The sequence below is a fragment of the Hyla sarda genome, chromosome 1 (assembly GCF_029499605.1).
Source record: "Hyla sarda isolate aHylSar1 chromosome 1, aHylSar1.hap1, whole genome shotgun sequence".
Lineage (NCBI taxonomy): Eukaryota > Metazoa > Chordata > Amphibia > Anura > Hylidae > Hyla > Hyla sarda.
In genome coordinates this window covers 29,728,141-29,749,167 of record NC_079189.1, presented here as the reverse complement: position 1 = coordinate 29,749,167, position 21,027 = coordinate 29,728,141, and the positions used below count along the sequence as shown (strand labels likewise).

The 21,027-nt window shown below is 45.6% G+C and overlaps 1 protein-coding gene across 4 annotated transcripts in view; it reads left to right on the top strand.

Annotated features, from left to right (window-relative positions):
* The window catches only part of PTPRA (protein tyrosine phosphatase receptor type A), a 192,976-nt gene that overhangs the window by 11,364 nt on the left and 160,585 nt on the right, over positions 1-21,027 (top strand). The window contains exon 1 of one of the 4 annotated variants that reach the window (XM_056553496.1): positions 13,985-14,018. The exons of the other annotated variants lie outside the window; for them this stretch is intronic. The gene's annotated coding sequence lies outside the window, so the exon portion shown is untranslated. Of the gene's footprint in view, positions 1-13,984; positions 14,019-21,027 lie in introns of those variants that run through there. 4 annotated transcript variants of the gene reach the window in all.

Below are 21,027 nucleotides of genomic sequence, written 5' to 3'. Positions count from 1 at the left end.
TGCAGGGTTCACAGCTGGAGGAAAAATCCTCCCCCTGTCAGCTTGTGTCCCGCTACTGTCAGTGAGGACAAGCTGGGAGTTGTAGTTTTGCTAATGCTAGGGAGGGGGCGGAGACCTGCAGTGAGGCCACGCCCCCTCCCTTTGAGAGGAATTCAGACTAGTGAGTTAAATTAAAAGTGTAAAAAAGGTGCTAGACACATAAAAATTAGATGTACATGGTCAGGATTAGGTATTGAGTGATATATTCAAATGTTTTTTGTTGGATCTCACGGGTACGCTTTAAGTACAAGATAAATAAATGGAGAGCTGATGGACTTGCATGTTTCCCAACCAGGGTGCCTCCAGCTGTTTCAAAACTACAACTCCCAGCATGCCCGGACAGCCAACGGCTGTCCGGGCATGCTGGGAATTGTAGTTTTGCAACAGCTGGAGGCACCCTGGTTAGGAAACACTTATGTACAGACCCATTTTCCTTGTCACATGCTCCTTTACTAAGCTCTTGCCCAGGCTGGCAGCTGACTGGCATTGAGTATAATGTTATCTGTGTTTGGGTATCTGTGATCCCTTCCAGAAAAAAAAATAATTACCAAGATAGTAGATGTTCAGAATTACAAACAATAAAAAAGACTCAAAAAATTTGGAAAAAATCGAATATGTTCTGATGGCCCAAGGGTTGTCACGTCCTATCCCACACTCGGTCTATGACTCCATACCTGTAGATGTCCCCAACCAGGGCCACAGAAGTTTTGATTTTTATAATTTTATTTATTTATATGTATACATTTTTATTTCCTATATACTTTTGTTTCAATCTCTGCTTGCTTTCAATAAATAGTAGCATCGCTGTTTACATCCAGAGCCTAAGAACCTCTTGCAGACCTAATTCTCCTAAGCACCATCTTGGATGGGAACACTGGATGCAGGATGGTAGGTCTACTGCATCTGGTGTCCCATCCGGTGCCAGCATTGGTTGATCTTTTATATAATTAAAACCAAGTATACGTCCAGCATTCTGGAATGTGAACCTGGCCTTGCAACAGCTGAGGGGTTGTTACAATTAGGGATCGACCGATTATCGGTTTGGTCGATATTCACGATTTTCTAAGTTATCGGTATCGGCAATTACCTTGCCGATAATGCGGGCACTTTAAATTGATGAACTGCAGTGGCTTTTGCGGGACCAGAGACCGCCGCCCGCATTTCTCCCCCTGCCTGTCCTGAGTCCAACCACCGCCGCTTGCTTCCCACTGCCTATCCTCTGGCCAGAGACCGCTGCCACCTGCTTCTCTCCCCCTGCCGGACCTGAGTCCAACCACCGCCGCTTGCCTCCCCCTGCCTATCCTCTGGCCAGAGACCGCCGCCACCTTCTTCTCTCCCCCTGCCGGACCTGAGTCCAACCACCGTCGCTTGCATCCCACTGCCTATCCTCTGGCCAGAGACCGCCGTCGCTGCCCCATTGCCTCCCCCATCCCCGGTTTTATAATTACCTGTTCCGGGAGTCCGCGCTACTTCTGGATTCTGCGACTTCCTGCGCTTCTGCTGTGCGCTGCGCAATGACGAGTGACGTCCTCAACGGGACGTCACCGTCAGTGGCCCGGCCCACAGTGACGGCTCAGGGCGCCGCCGGAGCCAGAAGTAAAGCTGACCCCAGGAACAGGTAATTATAAAACTGGGGATGGGGGAGGCAATGGGGCAGCGACGGCGGTCTCTGGCCAGAGGATAGGCAGTGGGATGCAAGCGACGGTGGTTGGACTCAGGTCCGGCAGGGGGAGAGAAGAAGGTGGCGGCGGTCTCTGGCCAGAGGATAGGCAGGGGGAGGCAAGCGGCGGTGGTTGGACTCAGGTCCGGCAGGGGGAGAGAAGCAGGTGGCAGCGGTCTCTGGCCAGAGGATAGGCAGTGGGATGCAAGCGGCGGTGGTTGGACTCAGGACCGGCAGGGGGAGAGAAGCAGGTGGCGGCGGCGGTGTCTCTCCCTGCAAAAGCCGCCACAGGGCAGCGGCGGGGGTTGGACTCAGGACCCCAGGACAGCAGGGGGAGAGAAGCGGGTGGCAGAATATCGGTATAAGCGATCGGCCTGAAAGTTCACAGGTTATTGGTATCGGCTCTAAAAAATCAATATCGGTCGATCCCTAGTTACAATTGTATCCAATCTAGACAATCCTTACTGATATGTAGGTCCTTGTACACATCTATTTATTCCATTATGTCCTGTAACATAGCGCAACAGACAGCACTATTTTTCCCAGTAAAATGGCGGATACCGTGATGGATCCCATTTGACCCCAGTTAGAACACCACTCCACCATTTTTGGTTTATTTCCATAGCTGAATAGAAACCTGGGAATAAGACAGCCCTAGCAGAACACAGCTTTCCCAGTCTAAGAAGTATTGCCTTGGTACTTATAGAGAACCTCAGCTGTTAGATCATTGTTTGCCAACCTTTTCCAGCTCGGGGACACACCTTGTGGTAAAATTTGCCCATAGGTCAAGCTGCAGGTCAGGTGGTCAACTGGTGCTCTCTGGGTAACATAACACGTCATGTGAACATAACAGGTGATACCTCCAAAGGCCCTTTATACTTTATATACCTATACGTAACATTATGTATTATATTTACAACACTATACATAACATTAGACTTACTACTATGGGGGAGACACTGCAGGAGAACCCCTAGGACAATAAGGGACTCAACCTGACAGGGCCTAAGTGCAGTACAGGAGTATATCCTGTACTGGGACATTACAAGAGTATTTTGTATAAATATATAAAAATATAAACACAGTGGTCCTTCAACATACGATGGTAATCCGTTCCAAATGGACCATCGTTTGTTGAAACCATCGTATGTTGAGGGATCCGTGCAATGGAAAGTATAGGACAGTGGTCTACAACCTGCGGACCTCCAGATGTTGCAAAACTACAACACCCAGCATGCCCGGACATCCAACGGCTGTCCGGGCATGCTGGGAGTTGTAGTTTTGCAAGGTCTGCAGGTTGAAGACCACTGGTATTGGAGGTTATACTCACGTGTCCCTGCCGCTCCGGACCGTCACCGCTCGTCACCGCTGCCCTGGATGTCGCCGTCCATCGCTGTCGCCGTGTCCCCTGGGTGTCCCCGACGCTCCGATAAGGCCTCTGCTTCCCCGGCATCCTCGCTCTCCGTCGCCGCCATCATGTCGTTACGCACGCCGCTCCTATTGGATGACGGGACGGCGTGCGCAGAGACGTGATGACGACGATGGAGAGCGCTGCCGACCATGCAGGGGATCCCGAAGAGGACGCGCCGGAGCCCCGAGGACAGGTAAGTGATCGTCAGCGGACCACATGGGGCACCGTAAATGGCTATCTGGTGGCAGCTGAAGCAGTCTGCGCTGCCGGATAGCCGTTTATGCGATGGCCCCGACATACAAAAGCATCGTATGTTGAAATGATCGTAGGTCAGGGGGGGTCACTGTAAATTAAATGCTCCCCTTTACTGGCAGAAAACTCTGATCTTCAAAAAGTACATCAGAAACCTGCAGACCTTTTCGTCCTAAAATGATTATGTTGTAATGACATCAAATCCCATTAGGGTCTATTCACACGTACAGTATTCTGCGCAGGATTTCAAGCTGTGTTCAGTTTACACTGAAATCTGCAGCAGAAAATCCTGCGCGTCAAATCTGCCCAGAATACTATACGTGTGAATAGACCATTAAGGTTTTGCTCAGTGTTTCTTGCCCTGCTGGGAGTAGTAGTACCACTCGAGCATTAGAGCCATAGCCTCAGTTCACAAAATAGCAGAAGGTTAATACCGAGGCTTCCATGGAGGAGACGGGGAGGATGTATCGGAGAGCAGCTTTACAAGGAGGCGATCTGTCAGCCACAATAGATGCCCGCCCTTTCGGCTATTAAAATGCGCAACGCGTTTTGTTGGAGGAGAAAAATTCCAAGAGCTGATTTTGCCAGGGATTCTATAAAGAGTCAATGTAATGTATGGACTGTTGTGTATTCAGTCTCCTATGGTGTAACCAGGAGCGTTACTAGGTCCCGGGTCTCGCTCTCTCGTTCACCGTCAAAAGCCCATTCATTTCTCTTGGTATAAATCATGGAGGATAAACAAGAAGAGATACTCGGATTAGAATTTGGTGCATAATAAAGAAGTGGTACTGTGCGGGAGGCCACACATAAAGAGCCTGGGAGTAAGGGAGCCTTACTTAAAGGGGTACTCCGGTAGAAAACATTTTTTTTTATAAATTTTTTTAAAATCAACTGGTGCCAGAAAGTTAAACAGATTTGTAAATTACTTCTATAAAAAAATCTTTACCCTTCCAGTACTTTTTAGCAGCTGTATGCTACAGAGGAAATTCTTCTCTTTTTGAATTTATTTTTTGTCTTGTCCTCAGTGCTCTCTGCTGACACCTCTGTCCGTGTCAGGAACTGTCCAGAGCGGGAGAAAATCCCCATAGCAAACCCATCCTGCTCTGGACAGTTCCGGACACGGACAGAGGTGTCAGCAGAGAGCACTGTGGACAAGACAAAGAAAATCAAAAAGAAAAGAATTTCCTCTGTAGCATACAGCTGCTAAAAAGTACTGGAAGGGTAAAGATTTTTTAATAGGAGTTATTTACAAATCTGGTTTAACTTTCTGGCACCAGGTGATTTAAAAAAAATAAAAATAAAATTCCACCAGAGTACCCCTTTAACCCCTTAAGGACGCAGGACGTAAATGTACGTCCTGGTGCGGTGGTACTTAATGCACCAGGACGTACATTTACGTCCTGTGCATCACCGCGGGCATCGGAGCGATGCCCGTGTCATGCTCGGCTGATCCCGGCTGCTGATCGCAGCCAGGGACCCGCTGGCAATGGCCGATGCCCGCGATCTCGCGGGCGTCCGCCATTAACCCCTCAGGTGCCGGGATCAATACAGATCCCGGCATCTGCGGCAGTGCGCGATTTCAATGAATGATCGGATCGCCCGCAGCGCTGCTGCAGGTATCCGATCATTCAGAAAGCTGCACGGAGGTCCCCTCTCCTTCCTGCTTCCGGCTCCCGGCGTCTCCTGCTCTGGTCTGTGATCGAGCAGACCAGAGCAGAAGATGACCGATAACACTGATCTGTTCTATGTCCTATACATAGAACAGATCAGTATTAGCAATCATGGTATTGCTATGAATAGTCCCCTATGGGGACTATTCAAGTGTAAAAAAAAAAAAAAAAAAATGTAAAAGTAAAAAAAAGGTGAAAAATCCCCTCCCCCAATAAAAAAGTAAAACGTCCGTTTTTTCCTATTTTACCACTAAAAAGCGTAAAAAATTAATTTAATAGACATTTGGTATCGCCGTGTGCGTAAATGTCCGAACTATTAAAATAAAATGTTAATGATCCCGTACAGTGAACGGCGTGAACGTAAAAAAAATAAAAGTCCAAAATTGCTACTTTTTTAATAAATTTTTTTATAATTTTTTTTTTAATAAAATGTAAGTTTTTTATATGTAAATGTGGTATCAAAAAAAAGTACAGATCATGGCGCAAAAAATGAGCCCTCATACCGCCGCTTATACGGAAAAATAAAAAAGTTAGAGGTCATCAAAATAAAGGGATTATAAACTTACTAATTTGGTTAAAAAGTTTGTGATTTTTTTTAAGCACAACAATAATATAAAAGGATGTAATAATGGGTATCATTTTAATCGTATTGACCCTCAGAGTAAAGAACACACATCATTTTTACCGTAAATTGTACGGCGTGAAAACGAAACCTTCCAAAATTAGCAAAATTGCGTTTTTCTTTTTAATTTCCCCACAAAAATAGTGTTTTTTGGTTGCGCCATACATTTTATGATATAATGAGTTATGTCATTACAAAGGACAACTGGTCGCGCAAAAAACAAGCCCTCATACTAGTCTGTGGATGAAAATATAAAAGAGTTATGATTTTTAGAAGGCGAGGAGGAAAAAATGAAAACGTAAAAATTAAATTGTCTGAGTCCTTAAGGCAAAAATGGGCTGAGTCCTTAAGGGGTTAAGGAACAGGACCTAGTTCTTGTGCATCTCTTGTTATGGGCTAAAGGTGCACGTATACCTTTTTGGTTATTCAGATTCCCACATACGTGCTCTGCTCGGCCTACAGCTGTGCCCCCGGACCTTCCATACACGTACTGTCAGTCGACAGCTGTTTTTCCTGCCCCCCATATACACATGCACACTCAGTAGCTGGTACTTCTTTGGCCTTCAGATATGACACACATCAGGTAGTTGGCCAAACCCAACAAAAAGTTAGACTGGCCTTCCTATTAGGTGTTTTGGCACTTTTATGTAGGTAGTGATGATCACTCACTTAGCACTTTTCATACATACTGTAGGGAAATTCTGTATTACGGTCGCTGGAGAAGTGGCACTGTGCATAAGTGGGACTATGGCAAAAAAGCAGGGGCCTCCAGCTGCTCCAAAATCAGGAAGGTAGACAGTTAAAACTTCACAAAACCAGAGGATATCCATATTGAATAAAAATGTATAGGAGAACTGACGTGTTTCGAGCCGACACTGACTCTTAGCCACGACTAAGAGCCAGTGTTGGCTCGAAACACGTCGGTTCTCCTATACATTTTTATTCAATATGGATATCCTCTGGTTTGAAATGCTACAAAAAGTGTGAAGTTTTAACTATCTACCTTCCTGATTTTGTAGCAGCTGGAGGCCCCTGCTTTTTTGCCAAGTCTGTTTCCGGGACCCGGCCCGCTGTTTACCTGCCCTGCTCTCCGAACCATTACAGAGCTCCATTCTTCTACATCATACAGTGGTGAGTTGAAATATTATTATTTTTGTTGTTCTTTAAGTGGGACTATGACTTTCATGTGAAACCAGGAAAAATTCTTATTTACCACAGTGGACCCTTATTACTTCCTGTGTACAGCTAAGAAGTTGTACTGTGCATTCAGGACGAATACGTAGTGCTCATATCTGTATGTACTTGAGGTGCGTTTCCCTTTTATAGTTGTGTATTATGGTCACACTTAAAGGGGTACTCCTGTGCTCCAGCGTTCTTAACATTTTGATCAGAATGCTCGGAGCCTGTTATTGTGATGTCAAGGCCACGCCCCTTAGTTACACCACGCCCCTCCATTCATGTCTATGGGAGGGGGCGTGTCTTTTTTTTTTTTTTTTCCCCGTACCCAAAACCGTAGCCTACCACGGTTTTTGGTCTGGGTGAAAAACTGTATTAAACCGTATTTATTTATTTTTTTGACATGGGAGTCAATGGGAACCATACAGCACCATATGTGCGTACGGTTCCATCCGGTTTGCACCATATGGTTTTTGACTTTGCACAGTGCTTTTCTTGGAATTTCAATTAAACAAGTGAAGTTTTATTCATAATGAGTGAAAACATCATTTTTCAAACCGTATACAGTTTTCAACCATGTACGGATTAAAACTTGTACACACGTTTTGATACAGTTTAGTCCGGTTTTGAGGAATCAGTTCATCAAAAACCTGATACGGGAACTGTATTGCAAAAACGTGGTGTGAATGCAGCCTAACACATGTGCCTTAGGCTAGGTTCACACTACGTTTTGTACTTGCGGTTCCCATATATGGCTGGGAGGAGGGGGGGCGGGGCGTAATCGCCATATACGGAAACCGTATTTAATGCATGTCTATGAGCAGACTGGAGTGAACCGCAGCCTCCGGTCGGCTGCGTTTTCGGCCGTATGCGGTTTCCCGACCGCAGGCAAAAACGTGGTCGACCGCGTTTTTGCCAACGGTCAGGAAACCGCATACGGCCGAAAACGCAGCCGACCGGAGACTGCGGTTCACTCCGGTCGGCTCATAGACATGCATTAAATATGGTTCTCGTATACGGCTGAGTGCGGGTGCCGCGATTAAGCCCCGCCCCCCTACTCCCAGCCGTATACGGGAACCGTAAGTACAAAACGTAGTGTGAACCCAGCCTTAGGTCTGGAGTAATGTTGCACCGAAGATCCTTTTCCATCTTCACTGAATTGCGCGCTGGATGCGGGCCCCGTCAGCTGTATTTGCATATTCATTAGCGCTGGTCTCCATGTCCTAGACAGAAGAAGATCATCGGTGGGACATTACTCCGGACCTAAGGTATGTATGTTAGTAAGTAGGGGTGTGAATCGCCAATAATTTGGCGATTCGAATCGCGATACCAGGGTGGCGATTCGATATATCGCAATATATCGCGATACGGTCATGTTGGCGATATATCACGATATATCGCGATATTCCCTATTAAAAGCTTGGGAAAACTTATTCTAGCTGAGAAAGAACAAGGTCCCGCGAGAGTTGTCCTGTGAGTGCGTACGTTCTCCTTCCTGTTTGTTCTGAGTCTGTAGTCTCGCGGTAGCAGCCTGCGAGTGGGACAGAGCTGATAACAGGTACACTGCCAACTAGTGGTCAGGAGTTTAAGTGTTTATAAAAAAAAATAAGACAGACTAATAGGACTGTGACTCAGTGAGTGAAATACAGTAAATGTTAATTATAATAATTTATAAAAAAATCGATTCTCAGAATTTTAAAATCGATTCAGTATCGCGGAACAAAAAATCGCGATAATCGCGCGAATCGATTTTTCCTTACATCCCTATTAGTAAGTGACCCCTCGTTGGACTCCCCGCACAATAACCCATTGGGTTTAGTGTCAGTGAACAGGATGACCGTTCTCCTTTAAGGTATTTCTGCAAGCATCAGACATGGGTGTAGGTGGCTGTCCAGCTACAGGCTCTGCTGCCACTGGTGACCACTTGTATTAGAGGTGCTGACTATATTTACAGGACATCACCAGGACTTTAGGATCTTGCGGATTGTATTGGAAGATTGCTTCCAGCTTGATATTAGGTTGGAGCAAAAATTTGTATTGTGTTTCTATACATTTGTTGAAAGAACCTGTGTCCCGTGTTGTAGGTCTGCAGTTAAGCAGCGCTGTTTGTAGGTTACGGGTATGCGGGGGTGGGGGGGTTGTAGGTTATAATTGACGGTTTCATGTTACGCCGCTGCTAATTATTGGCGCTGAGATCCTCGTCTCTTGCTGATGCCGACAATTCATGGACAGGAAAAAACTGCAGAGACTATTGTTTTTTAGCTCAAATAACAACTGTAGCTTAGACAACCAATTCATAGGAACGTTCATGATGCCAGTACTGGCATTACATACCTAGAAGATGCCCATATACTGTGCTTGGTAGGGCAGAGCTGTACATAGATGTCCAGTGATCAGCTCTAATGGTGGCTTTGGAAAGACGATCACTTCAACTGTATCACTCAGATTCCAGCATTTACAACTTATGTGCCTAAAGGGCAACCCCCCCTGTCACCACTTCAGTGGCCTCATGATGCTGTGACTGAGTTCAGATCGGTTCCTATGGCAGCTAGGGGCCGAACAATGGCTGCGCTAGGCCTGCCACGGACATGAGCCATCGCTAGTGACTGAGCCCTATACACACAGGTAATACAGACGCATTTTTGCACCTGTATGACCAGTGAAACAGGGCTGGGCGGTATACCGGTTCATACCGAATACCGAAATTTTTGTTCTGCACGATATGAATTTTTCCCCATCGAGGCACTAATCTTATGTGACCCGCGAGCGCTGCCCCCCCCCCCCAAAAATTATCAGCCCAGTGCTGCGCTGTCCCCATCGGGGTACTACTCACTTCACCTGCAAGCGCTGCCCTCCTCATCCTCCTTGTTGTGGGCCGCCGGCGCTGACACTATAGCTATATCCCTATGCCCGGGCTGCAAAAGGTAAACATAATAAACTTTAAAGGAGTAGTCCAGTGGTGATTCAGTGGTGAACAACTTATCCCCTATTCTAAGGATAGGGGATAAGTTGCAGATCGCGGGGGGTCCGACCGCTGGGACCCCCTGCGATCTCCTGTACGGAGCCCCGACAGCCCGCGGGAAGGGGGCGTGTCGACCTCCGCACGAGGCGGCGGCCGACACGCCCCCTCAATACAACTCTATGGCAGAGCCGAAGCGCTGCCTTCGGCAATCTCCGGCTCTGCCATAGAGATGTATTGAGGGGGCGTGTCGGCCGCCGCCTCGTGCGGGGGTCGACACCCGCTATCTCGGCGGAGAGCCGGGGCCCCGTACAGAGAGATCGCAGGGGGCCCCAGCGGTCGGACCCCCCGCGATCTCAAACTTATCCCCTATCCTTAGGATAGGGGATAAGTTTTTCACCACTGGACTACCCCTTTAACTCCCCTTCCCTGTTGGTCCAGAATTGCTTCCTAGGGAATGGAACGTCGGACAGCCGTCAGCTTATCACCGGCCGCAGCGATGTGCCGCCTCGGCCGGTGATAGGTTGAGTGCACGGTCATGTAAGAAGCCGGCTTCTTGAAGAAAAAAATCAAGGGGAAAAAAAATCCAGCTCCTGGTGAATAGCAGAAATCCTTAAACTTAACTTCTAATCATACACATTAAAAAAGGGGAATGCCATGGCAGGCGGCAAGTGACATGTCACTCTAAAGTCAGGAGTAAACGCAGACGCGTTTCGAGCTGTTGCTCTTAGTCATGGCTTCTTACATGACAGTGGGCTCAGCCTATCACCGGCCGAGGCTGAACATCGCTGCGGACGGTGATAGGCTGACGGCTCTCCGACGTTCACGTCCCCAGGAAGAGCATAAGGCCGATGTAGGAACATGCGTTAAAGTTTATTTTGTTTACCTTTTGCAGCCCGGGCATTGGGATACAGCTATAGAGTGTCAGCACCAGCGGCCCACAACAAACTGGAGGAGGAGGAGGGCAGCTCTTGCTAGGCTAATAATACTTTTTTTGGGGGGGGGAATACCATTATATACCGTGGAACCGCCATAGGTTACAAAAATACAGTGATACACATACTTGGTCATACTGCCCAGCCCTGACAGCTGTCAGTTACGGCCATCAGACCTGTGGTCAGGCTTGGACTTGCGGCGGTCATACGGATGCTAAAACACATACAGATGTATAAAGTATATTGGAATGTAGTATAGGAATGGTAACATGGCTAAGTCCCATAGTAGGGTTAAAAAGAAAAGCTCAATGTTTTTTATGAACACATACGTTATCCCAAAAAATAGTTAGCAGCACCTTTTTTATTTATAATATATTGTCAACTTTATACTGCAGGCTAAATAACAAAGTGATCTCTGGTGGTCCAACCACTGGGACCAACTATCAATCCTGAAAATGCAGTGAAATTGTAGCCCTGAACTAATGGAGCGCAATGCGAATGCCGTCACTTCATTCATTATCTTTGGGCCTTCCCAACATTGCCAAAGCCTCCCAGTAGTCGGGCCCCATCAATTCGCTAGTTATCCCCTATGAGAGCACTCCTATAAAAGTTTAAAGGGGGGGGGGTCCAAGCAGTGATACCCTCCATCACATCCATCCTAATGATGTCGTCCAGTCATCAAATATTGAGCTCCCTCTTTTAGGCGACAAGTAAAAAAAAGAAATAAATATGACGAACGTGTTGGCGTTAAGTTCGTACGTGGCTCTGTTAAGGGCACCGTGCGATGCAGGTTTCTTCATAGAGGTTACTGCTATGATCTGAAGCTATACTGGACAATGACTGCAGCCTTCATTATGTGCTGGTAAGGGATACTGTTTCATTGTTTTTTTTTTTTAAACCTTTTATTTTTTGTGCTGTTTTAAAAACACTGACACAAAGCAGAATTATTTTGAAGCCATTTCTGGAATAGTAGTGGTTGAATGTAAGCGGACAGTCAGCAGTCATGAGAGGCAGCGGCTGGGGGGGATCATTGTGCGCACAGGAGGGTTCTGGCCCATGCGTCCCATTCACGACTTGTCTGTTTACCCTGGGAGCGCTGCTGTCACCCAGCATCACGTCCTTTTATTATTCAGGCGCTGGGTAGTAGAGGAATTCTGCCTCGGCCGACATGAACGTCTGCTTTGCTTAATCCATACGTGAAGATATGTGTTTGTGGAAGTCAAAACTTTGTGTTGTCACTTTTCAGGGTCAGGACTTTGTCACCATTTATGTGTGTGTTTTTAACATGGTAGGGAAAAAGACTGAAACCCAAAGTACGACCGACCCTATGTTCAATAGTGCCCTATGTGACTCTATATGTGAATCTCTATGTATAGGGGTCATCTGAACTCCCACAATGCATTGTTCTTTGGTAGCTAATGATGTACCCTTTTGACTAAACTGCGTTTCTGGCATGGTCCCCGACATTTATACCAGACAAAATTACGCTACACACTAGTGCTGGATATAAATTTTCCCCATACCGCAATACCGGTTGTGCCCCTCTCCCATCGAATGAGTGAATTATCCGCCGCAGCGCCCTGTCCCCACATCAGGGAACTAATCACATGTGACCTGCTGTTCTGCTTTTCTTCCGCCCCCCCCCCCCCCAATGAATAATCAGCTGCGCTGTCCCCACTTCATGTCACCTGCAAGCACTCCTCTGCTCATCCTCCTATGAGTTGCGGGCCGCTGGCACTAGAAATCTGAACTGTACTACAAATAACGTTGCCCAGGCTGCAAAAATAAACAAAATAAACTCTCACCTTCCGATGTTCCTTGTTACCGGCCTCATGGTCCCTCCGCTGCGGTCCTGGGGATGGGAACGTCACAGAGCAGTCAGCCTATCACCGGCCGCAGCGATGTCCCACCCTGGCCGATGATAGGCTGGCAGCTCTGTGACTTTCCCGTCCCAAGGAAACAGCAAGAGGACCGCAGCGCAGGACAGTGAAGACTGTACCAGAGCAATGGGGGAACGTAGGCAGGGTAGTTAAAGTTTATTTTGTTTATTTTTGCAGCCCGGGAAACATTATTTGTAGTACATTACAGATTTCTAGTGCCGGCGGCCCACAACGCATAGGAGGATGAACAGAGGAGCGCTTGCGGGTGACATGATGTGGGGACAGCGCAGCTGATAATTCTTTGGTGGGGGGGTGTTGGTAGAGAAGCTGCGCAAAGCACACATGGGGGGGGGGGGGGTGGTCGTGTACTGCCCACCTTCTAATCGTCATCCATATGTCTGTTTTGGTTGTATTATTATATTACTATTTATTACTAGGTCCTCAGTACTGTTCTATTATGGACATATGAGGTCCCTGTGGCCTCCATCTGTACCCTGGGTTTGTGTCTTAAGTCTCCTTAGACCTCCAGCCCGTATTGATGGATCCTGTGTCGACAGAAGACTGGCACCCTGTGCCGGGTACAGACATTCATTGCAATTGTTTGGGATGCGGCAAAGAATGGAAACTGTAATAGGAAGGAAGGGAGTTTTTCTGTCTTGTACACAGGGCTCTGCGGCCCAGCCAGGGGAATAACTTATTATCTGAGAACAGTTTTAGCCTATTCCGGATGACACTGGCTATTAGGTCAACGTCTAATGGTGTGGGGGGGAGGGAAGGCCGTGGTTTGGGAGTGGGAGCCATGACTAAACATATACTGAGGTCCCATGTGAAGATGGCAGCCCTGTAATTTTCTGGTTACTCTGTGGTTACGTTAGTAAAAATACACACCACAATGACATGTTAGATGGCCGAGGCCACAGCTCCGCTTCCTACATCACACTGATCTATGGGTCGTTGTAGGAGGAAGGAAAACACTGAGGTAAACAACACGGTGGACACCGTGAGGGGGATAAATCAGTACGAGACAAGCAAAAAATGGCGCATTCCAGCTAAAAGTACAAAGAAAATGTATTCATATGTAAAATAATAATAATAAAAATGTATAATTTTGTTTCCATTTTGCGTATACCTATTTTTGGAAAAGAACGAATGCAGTTGCTGTTAACTTACATTTTTTTTGTGTATACAATAGTGTACTATGTAAATTGAATGTACTGTAATAGAAATGGGGACAAAATCAGTGTGAACGCACCCTTAAATGTGGACATTTTGTTCTCATTCTGTGAGGATGCTTCGGGCCTATCCCCATAGCAACCAGTCAGCTTCCTGCTTTTATTTTCGTTATGAAGTACCTAGTCACAGAAAGATGGGGGGTGCTGGTTGCTTTGGGCAAAAAGATTTTACTAAGATTCAGGTAAAACACTCAGGAATTTTCCATAGCAACCAACCCCATTTGAAAATTTCATTGGTTTGTTGGGGTAAATAGTTGCTATAAAAACCTCTCATTTGTCTGTATTATTTGAATTCCTAAAGGGGTACTCCACCGTTCCAGCATTCGGGACATTTTTGTTCTGAACGCTGGGTGTGGGCTGCGGGGGTCATGATATCACGGCCACACCCCACGTGACGTCACACCATGCCCTTTATGCCCTCTATGCAAGTCTATGGGAGTGGGCATGGCGGCGTGTATTGAGGTGGCGTGAAGTTACCACCCCCTCAGCCTGCACCCAGTGTTTGGAACAAAATGTTCTGAATGCTGGGGCAGTGGAGTACCCCTGTTAAAGCTAGCCCCACTGACTATAGTGACTGGGATCTGACTGGTTGCTATGGACTCGCAGCAATCATAAAGCAGAGGCTGTGATTTGTAGTGTTGTTTTTCCCCAGAGTTACAGCCGAAAAATCGCACATAAAATTAACCCCTTAAGGACTCAGGGTTTTTCCTTTTTGCACTTTCGTTTTTTCCTCCTTACCTTTTAAAAATCATAACCCTTTCAATTTTCCACCTAAAAATCCATATTATGGCTTATTTTTTGCGTCGCCAATTCTACTTTGCAGTGACATTAGTCATTTTACCCAAAAATGCACGGCGAAACGGAATCATTGTGCGACAAAATCGAGAAAAAAAACGCCATTTTGTAACTTTTGGGGGCTTCCGTTTCTACGCAGTGCATATTTCGGTAAAAATTACACCTTATCATTATTCTGTAGGTCCATACGGTTAAAATGATACCCTACTTATATAGGTTTGATTTTGTCGGACTTCTGGAAAAAATCATAACTACATGCAGGAAAATGTATACGTTTAAAAAATGTCATCTTCTGACCCCTATAACTTTTTTATTTTTCCACGTACAGGGCGGTATGAGGACTCATTTTTTGCGCCGTGATCTGAAGTTTTTATCGGTATGATTTTTGTTTTGATCGGACTTTTTGATCACTTATTCATTTTTTTAATGGTATAAAAAGTGACCAAAATATGCTTTTGAATTTTTTTGCGCGTACGCCATTGACCGTGCGGTTTAATTAATGATATATTTTTATAGTTCGGACATTTACGCACGCGGCGATACCACATATGTTTATTTATTTTTTTTTACACTGTTTTATTTTTTTTATGGGAAAAGGGGGGTGATTCAAACTTTTATTAGGGAAGGGGTTAAATGACCTTTATTAACACTTTTTTTTTACTTTTTTTTTTTTTTTTTTTTTGCAGTGTTATAGGTCCCTATGGGACCTATAACACTGCACACACTGATCATTGTTATCCCATAGAGACCTATAACACTGCACACACTGATCTCACATCCTGATCACAGGCGTGTATTAACACGGCTCTGATCAGCATTATCGGCGCTTGACTGCTCCTGCCTGGATCTCAGGCACGGAGCAGTCATTCGTCGATCGGACACCAAGGAGGCAGGTAAGGGCCCTCCCGGTGTCCGGTCAGCTGTTCGGGACGCCGCGATTTCACCGCGGCGGTCCCGTACAGCCCGACTGAGCAGCCGGGTCACTTTCAGTTTCACTTTAGAAGCGGCGGTCAGTTTTGACCGCCGCTTCTAAAGGGTTAATACCGCACATCGCCGCGATCGGCAATGTGTGGTATTAGCCGCGGGTCCCGGCCGTTGATGAGCGCCGGGACCGACGCGATATGATGCAGGATCGCGGCGCGATCCCGCTTCATATCGCGGGAGCCGGCGCAGGACGTAAATATACGTCCTGCGTCGTTAAGGGGTTAAATACACACCCGAATTTTACGCAGTCTGTACCTGGCCCTGGCCTATGTGTATTTTTACTAAGAGAGTGCAACAGAATCTGAGGCAAACATTACATCAAGCTATGAGGATTGGCCCTATTCTCATTCCGGGCTCCTCTGCGCAGAATTTACAGCGTGGTGGGTAAATTCCCCATGGTGGTTAATATCTGGTTACGTTACGATACGTTGTATGTGAAGGGTGTATATCCCATCCATTTGCACTGGATTTGGTGATGCTGTGCCTGCGTTACGGCCATCTGTGTAAGGCAGTGTTTTCCAAGCAGGTGCCTCCAGCTGTTGCAAAACTACAACTACCAGCATACCCATGCTGGGAGTTGTAGTTTTGCGGTCATGGTCGGGCTCCGTACATGATGTCACCTGCAGGTGTTAGATGTATCCTTACATTCCTGAGTCGGGAAAGAATGGCCTCTGGCAGCCTTCCGCACGTCCAGTGTCTCTGTTCACCATCTTTCCCTTATCACCTCTATCTATTATCACTCCGTATTTGTATAGCGCCAGAATATTTCACAGCGCCGCCGTATAGTGGGGCTTAGAATCTCATCTCTATATCTGGGAGATATAGACGTGATACTTGTATGTCATCACCTATGAAGTCATATTTTACTGCCATTGACATTCTTCTCAGCTCTGCTCCATTAACCCCTTCCCTCCGCACAACGTATGCATTTGTCCTATCTGCGGGTAGGTTCCTAGCTACTTCCTGCTGGGAGGTTCCCCCCACTATCCCCCATCGGCAACCCAGCGATGCAACTGCAGGGTCCCGATGGTTGCCATGACAACAGGAGACCAGATGATGGCCTCCTGCCTGCCATAGTGCTGGGCGGTATACCAGTTCATACCAAACACCTAAATTTTTGTGCTGCTCGATATGAATTTTTCACATACCGCAATACCGGTTGGGCCCCTCCCCCTCGGGAATGAATTATCAACCCAGCGCTGCGCTGTCCCCACATCGGGGAACGAATAATCATATGTGACCCGCGAGTGGTGTTCTACCCCCCCCCCCCCCCAATTATCAGCCCAGCATTGTGATGTCCCCGGAGCTTATGGTCCGGACCTGCTTCCTGGGGATGGGAACGTCGGAGAACCGTCACAGGCCGCAGCGATGTTCTGCCTTGGCCGGTGATAGGTTGAGGCCACTGTCATGTAACAAGCCGGCTTCTTACATGACAGTGGGCTCAGCCTATCACCGGCCGAGGCAGAAAATCGCTGCGGCCGGTGATAGGCTGACGGCTCTCCGACGTTCCCATCCCCAGGAAGAGGGTGAGGCTGACGTAGGAAGGTGTGTTAGTTTCTTTTGTTTATCTTTTGCAGCCCGGGCATAGGGATACAGCGTACAGTATAGAGTTCCAGCGCCGGCGGCCCTCAACAAACAGAAGGACAAGGAGGGCAGCACTTGCGGGTGTCATGTTAGTACCCCGATGGGGACAGCACAGCGCTGGGCTGATAATTTGGGGGGGGGAGAGAAGCAAAACAGTGCTCGCGGGTCACATGATTTGGGGGGGGGGGGGGGGGGGGGGGGGGGAAATGCTGTTATATACCGTGGAACCGCCTTAAGTTAAAAAATACCGTGATACCCATATTTGGTCATACCGCCCAGCTCTAGTCTGCCAAGAACAGAAGCCTGTGAGGTATGAAACGATAATGGTATTTATTCCGCATGGTGAAGGCCCGCACGTTGGGGGAAAAAAAGGGGTAAATTCTACTTTAAATTAAATAAATGATATTTTGGCCATTTTGCCTCCGAAAAATTTATCAAAAGCATGTATCCCAAAAATTTGCAGAAAGTGGATGCTACTTAACCTAATGTTCAGCTGATTCAAAGGGAAAGTTGTGTATGGCCGGGTTCTGCGGTTTTCACACTGCAGAATTCCATACGGATATTTATTCAATGGGATTCTGCTGTGCACACGGCGGAATTTCCGCTCCAGATGTTTCTGGCACGAAAATTCAGATTTCTGTGTTGGCAGAAAAAAAAAACATGTTGATTCTTTCTGCGAACTCCACGCGGAATGCATAATTCTATGAGACAGTGTATTCCTGTGTGGTCCTAGGGCCGACATATTGGCTTTCATTTACTATTTCAAACCCCGAAATGTCTTGTCTGGTTGTGAGCCAGATTCTGGCGTTGCACCAGAAATTCTGTCTGTGCCAGAATTTGCGCCAGAATTGAAAAAAACCTGACTAACTCCCCATTTTACCGAGAGAACCTGAAAAGGGGTGTGGCCGCCAAAAAGGGTCGTGTTCCCGACATTTTCACAAAAACCCAACATATTTACTAAGGTTTCTACAGAAAATGTGGTGGATTTAAGCTGAGGAAAACCAGACAGATCAGAACATGTGTAAAAAAAATAAAAAGTAAATAAATAAATTTAGGGAAATCTTAGTAAATACCGTGGAAAAACAAATTGTAGGGAATTAAAACCCACATAGAAACCTACACAAGACTTAGTAAATAAGGACCATTGTGTCAGTGCCCAGTCTGTGGAATTTGGTGTGAACATAGCTTGTGTCTCCCTTTATTAGAGCCCATTCACACTATGTACTCTGCGGAAAATACAGTGCAGCAGCCTCCCATTGCTTTACCAGCAATACATTTGTAAGCGTTTTCCACCAAAAGAATAAAAAAAAAGTCTGGTTTCCAGAATTTCTGCCGTCGAACATCCGAGAGGATTCTATAGTGTGAATGAGGCATTAAAGATATAATTTCTAGTTAATGGTGGGAGGTCTACAGCAAGACTTTAGTCTAAAGGGGCAACACGCCTTCTTTACCGTGAGGACTGTGAATTTATGGAACGGTCTACCTCAGGAACTGGTCACAGCAGGAACAATTAACAGCTTTAAAACAGGGTTAGATACATTCCTGGAACAAAATAACATTAATGCTTATGCAGAATTATAAAACTACATCCCTTTCCCTTATCCCCTTACACCCTTCCCTTCAATCCCCTGGTTGGACTTGATGGACGTATTTCTTTTTTCAACCATACTAACTATGTAACTATGTAACATCCCATATGACTGGCATGTGCCCTATTAACCCCTTAAGGACGCAGGACGTAAATGTGTGTCCTGGTGCGGTGGTACTTAACGCACCAGGACGTACATTTACGTCCTGTACATAACCCGATCGCAGTACATAACCTGTACATAACCCTGATCGCAACCAGGGACCCGCCGGCAATGGCCGACGCCCGCGATCTTGCGGCTGTCCGCCATTAACCCCTCAGATGCCGGCATCTGCGGCAGTACGCGATTTCAATGAATGATCTGATCGCCCGCAGCGCTGCTGCGGGGATCCGATCATTCAGAACGCCGCACGGAGGTCCCCTCTCCTTCCTCCTCCCGGCGTCTCCTGCTCTTGTCTGAGATCGAGCAGACCAGAGCAGAAGATGACCGATAACACTGATCTGTTCTATGTCCTATACATAGAATAGATCAGTCTTAGAAATCATGGTATTGCTATGAATAGTCCCCTATGGGGACTATTCAAGTGTAAAAAAAAAAAATGTAAAAGTAAAAAATCCCCTCCCCCAATAAAACGTCATTTTTTTCCTATTTTACCCCCAAAAAGCGTAAAAAAAATTAATTTTATAGACATATTTGGTATCGCCACGTGCGTAAATGTCCGAACTTTTAAAATTAAAATGTTAATGATCCCGTACGGTGAACGGCGTGAACGTAAAAAAAAAGTCCAAAATTGCTACTTTTTTAATACATTTTATAAAAAAAAATATAAATTTATTACGTTTTTTATATGCAAATGTGGTATCAAAAAAAATTACAGATCATGGCGCAAAAAATGAGCCCTCATACCGTCACTTATACGGAAAAATGAAAAAGTTATAGGTCATCAAAATAAAGGGATTGTAAACGCACTAATTTGGTTAAAAAGTTTGTGATTTTTTTTTAAGCACAAAAATAATAGAAAAGTATGTAATAATGGGTATCATTTTAATCGTATTGACCCTCAGAATAAAGAACACATGTCATTTTTACCGTAAATTGTACGGCGTGAAAACGAAACCTTCCAAAATTAGCAAAATTGCGTTTTTCGTTTTAATTTCCCCACAAAAATAGTGTTTTTTGGTTGCGCCATACATTTTATGATATAATAAGTGATGTCATTACAAAGGACAACTGGTTGCGCAAAAAACAAGCCCTCATACTAGTCTGTGGATGAAAATATAAAAGAGTTATGATTTTTATAAGGCGAGGAGGAAAAAATGAAAAACGTAAAAATTAAAATTGTCTGAGTCCTTAAGGCCAAAATGGGCCGAGTCCTTAAGGGGTTAAGACATATGGCATTGGGCTGACTGTCAAGTTGTCAGGATTATGACATACACGTATCATAACTTTTTGTGTAATAAACTATATACTATACTAGCACGCACATGGCGGCAGGTACGGATCAGATTCTTTGTGTAATACTTGAGCTCAGGTTTCTTGTCACTTAAAGTTGATGCCTAAGGGGAAGGTAGTTGCGAAGTGTCGTAATTGCCTCTAAGAACTTAAGACTCTAAAATTAGCAAAGAGCATATATATAGATAGATAGATAGATAGATAGATATATCTATATAAAATAAATAATAAAATAAAATAAATAATAAAATAAAATAATAAAATAAAATATAAAATAAAATAATAAAATAAAATAAAATAATAAAATAAAATAAATATATAATATTTTTTTTTTATTTTTTTTTACGCTCCGATATCACAAGACACCTAACCAGACTGGTGTTTGAAGCCGTAAAATCCCCTATAAAAATAAATCCTCTAATATCCATAATTTCCGGGGCAGCTGGGTGCCAACCAATAGGACTTCTCTAAAAGTGCTTGTCGCCCAACATTCTGATGTGAAGTATTGCCATACTGCTTGTCCCCTATAGACAAGTGTGTGTGTGTGTGTGTGTGTGTATATATATATAATACACACATACAATGGCCTCAACATACAATAGTTTCAACATACAATGGTCTTTTCTGGACCATCGTAAGTTGAAACCAGACTCAACATACAATGCTACGGACAGTCGAGATCTGTGAAACGTGTCAATGGCTGGAAGAACTGACCAATCAGAATGGACATTCACTGGTAAAACCCCTGTATTACTGAAGTGCATGCACTGACTGGTGTCTGGGAGGT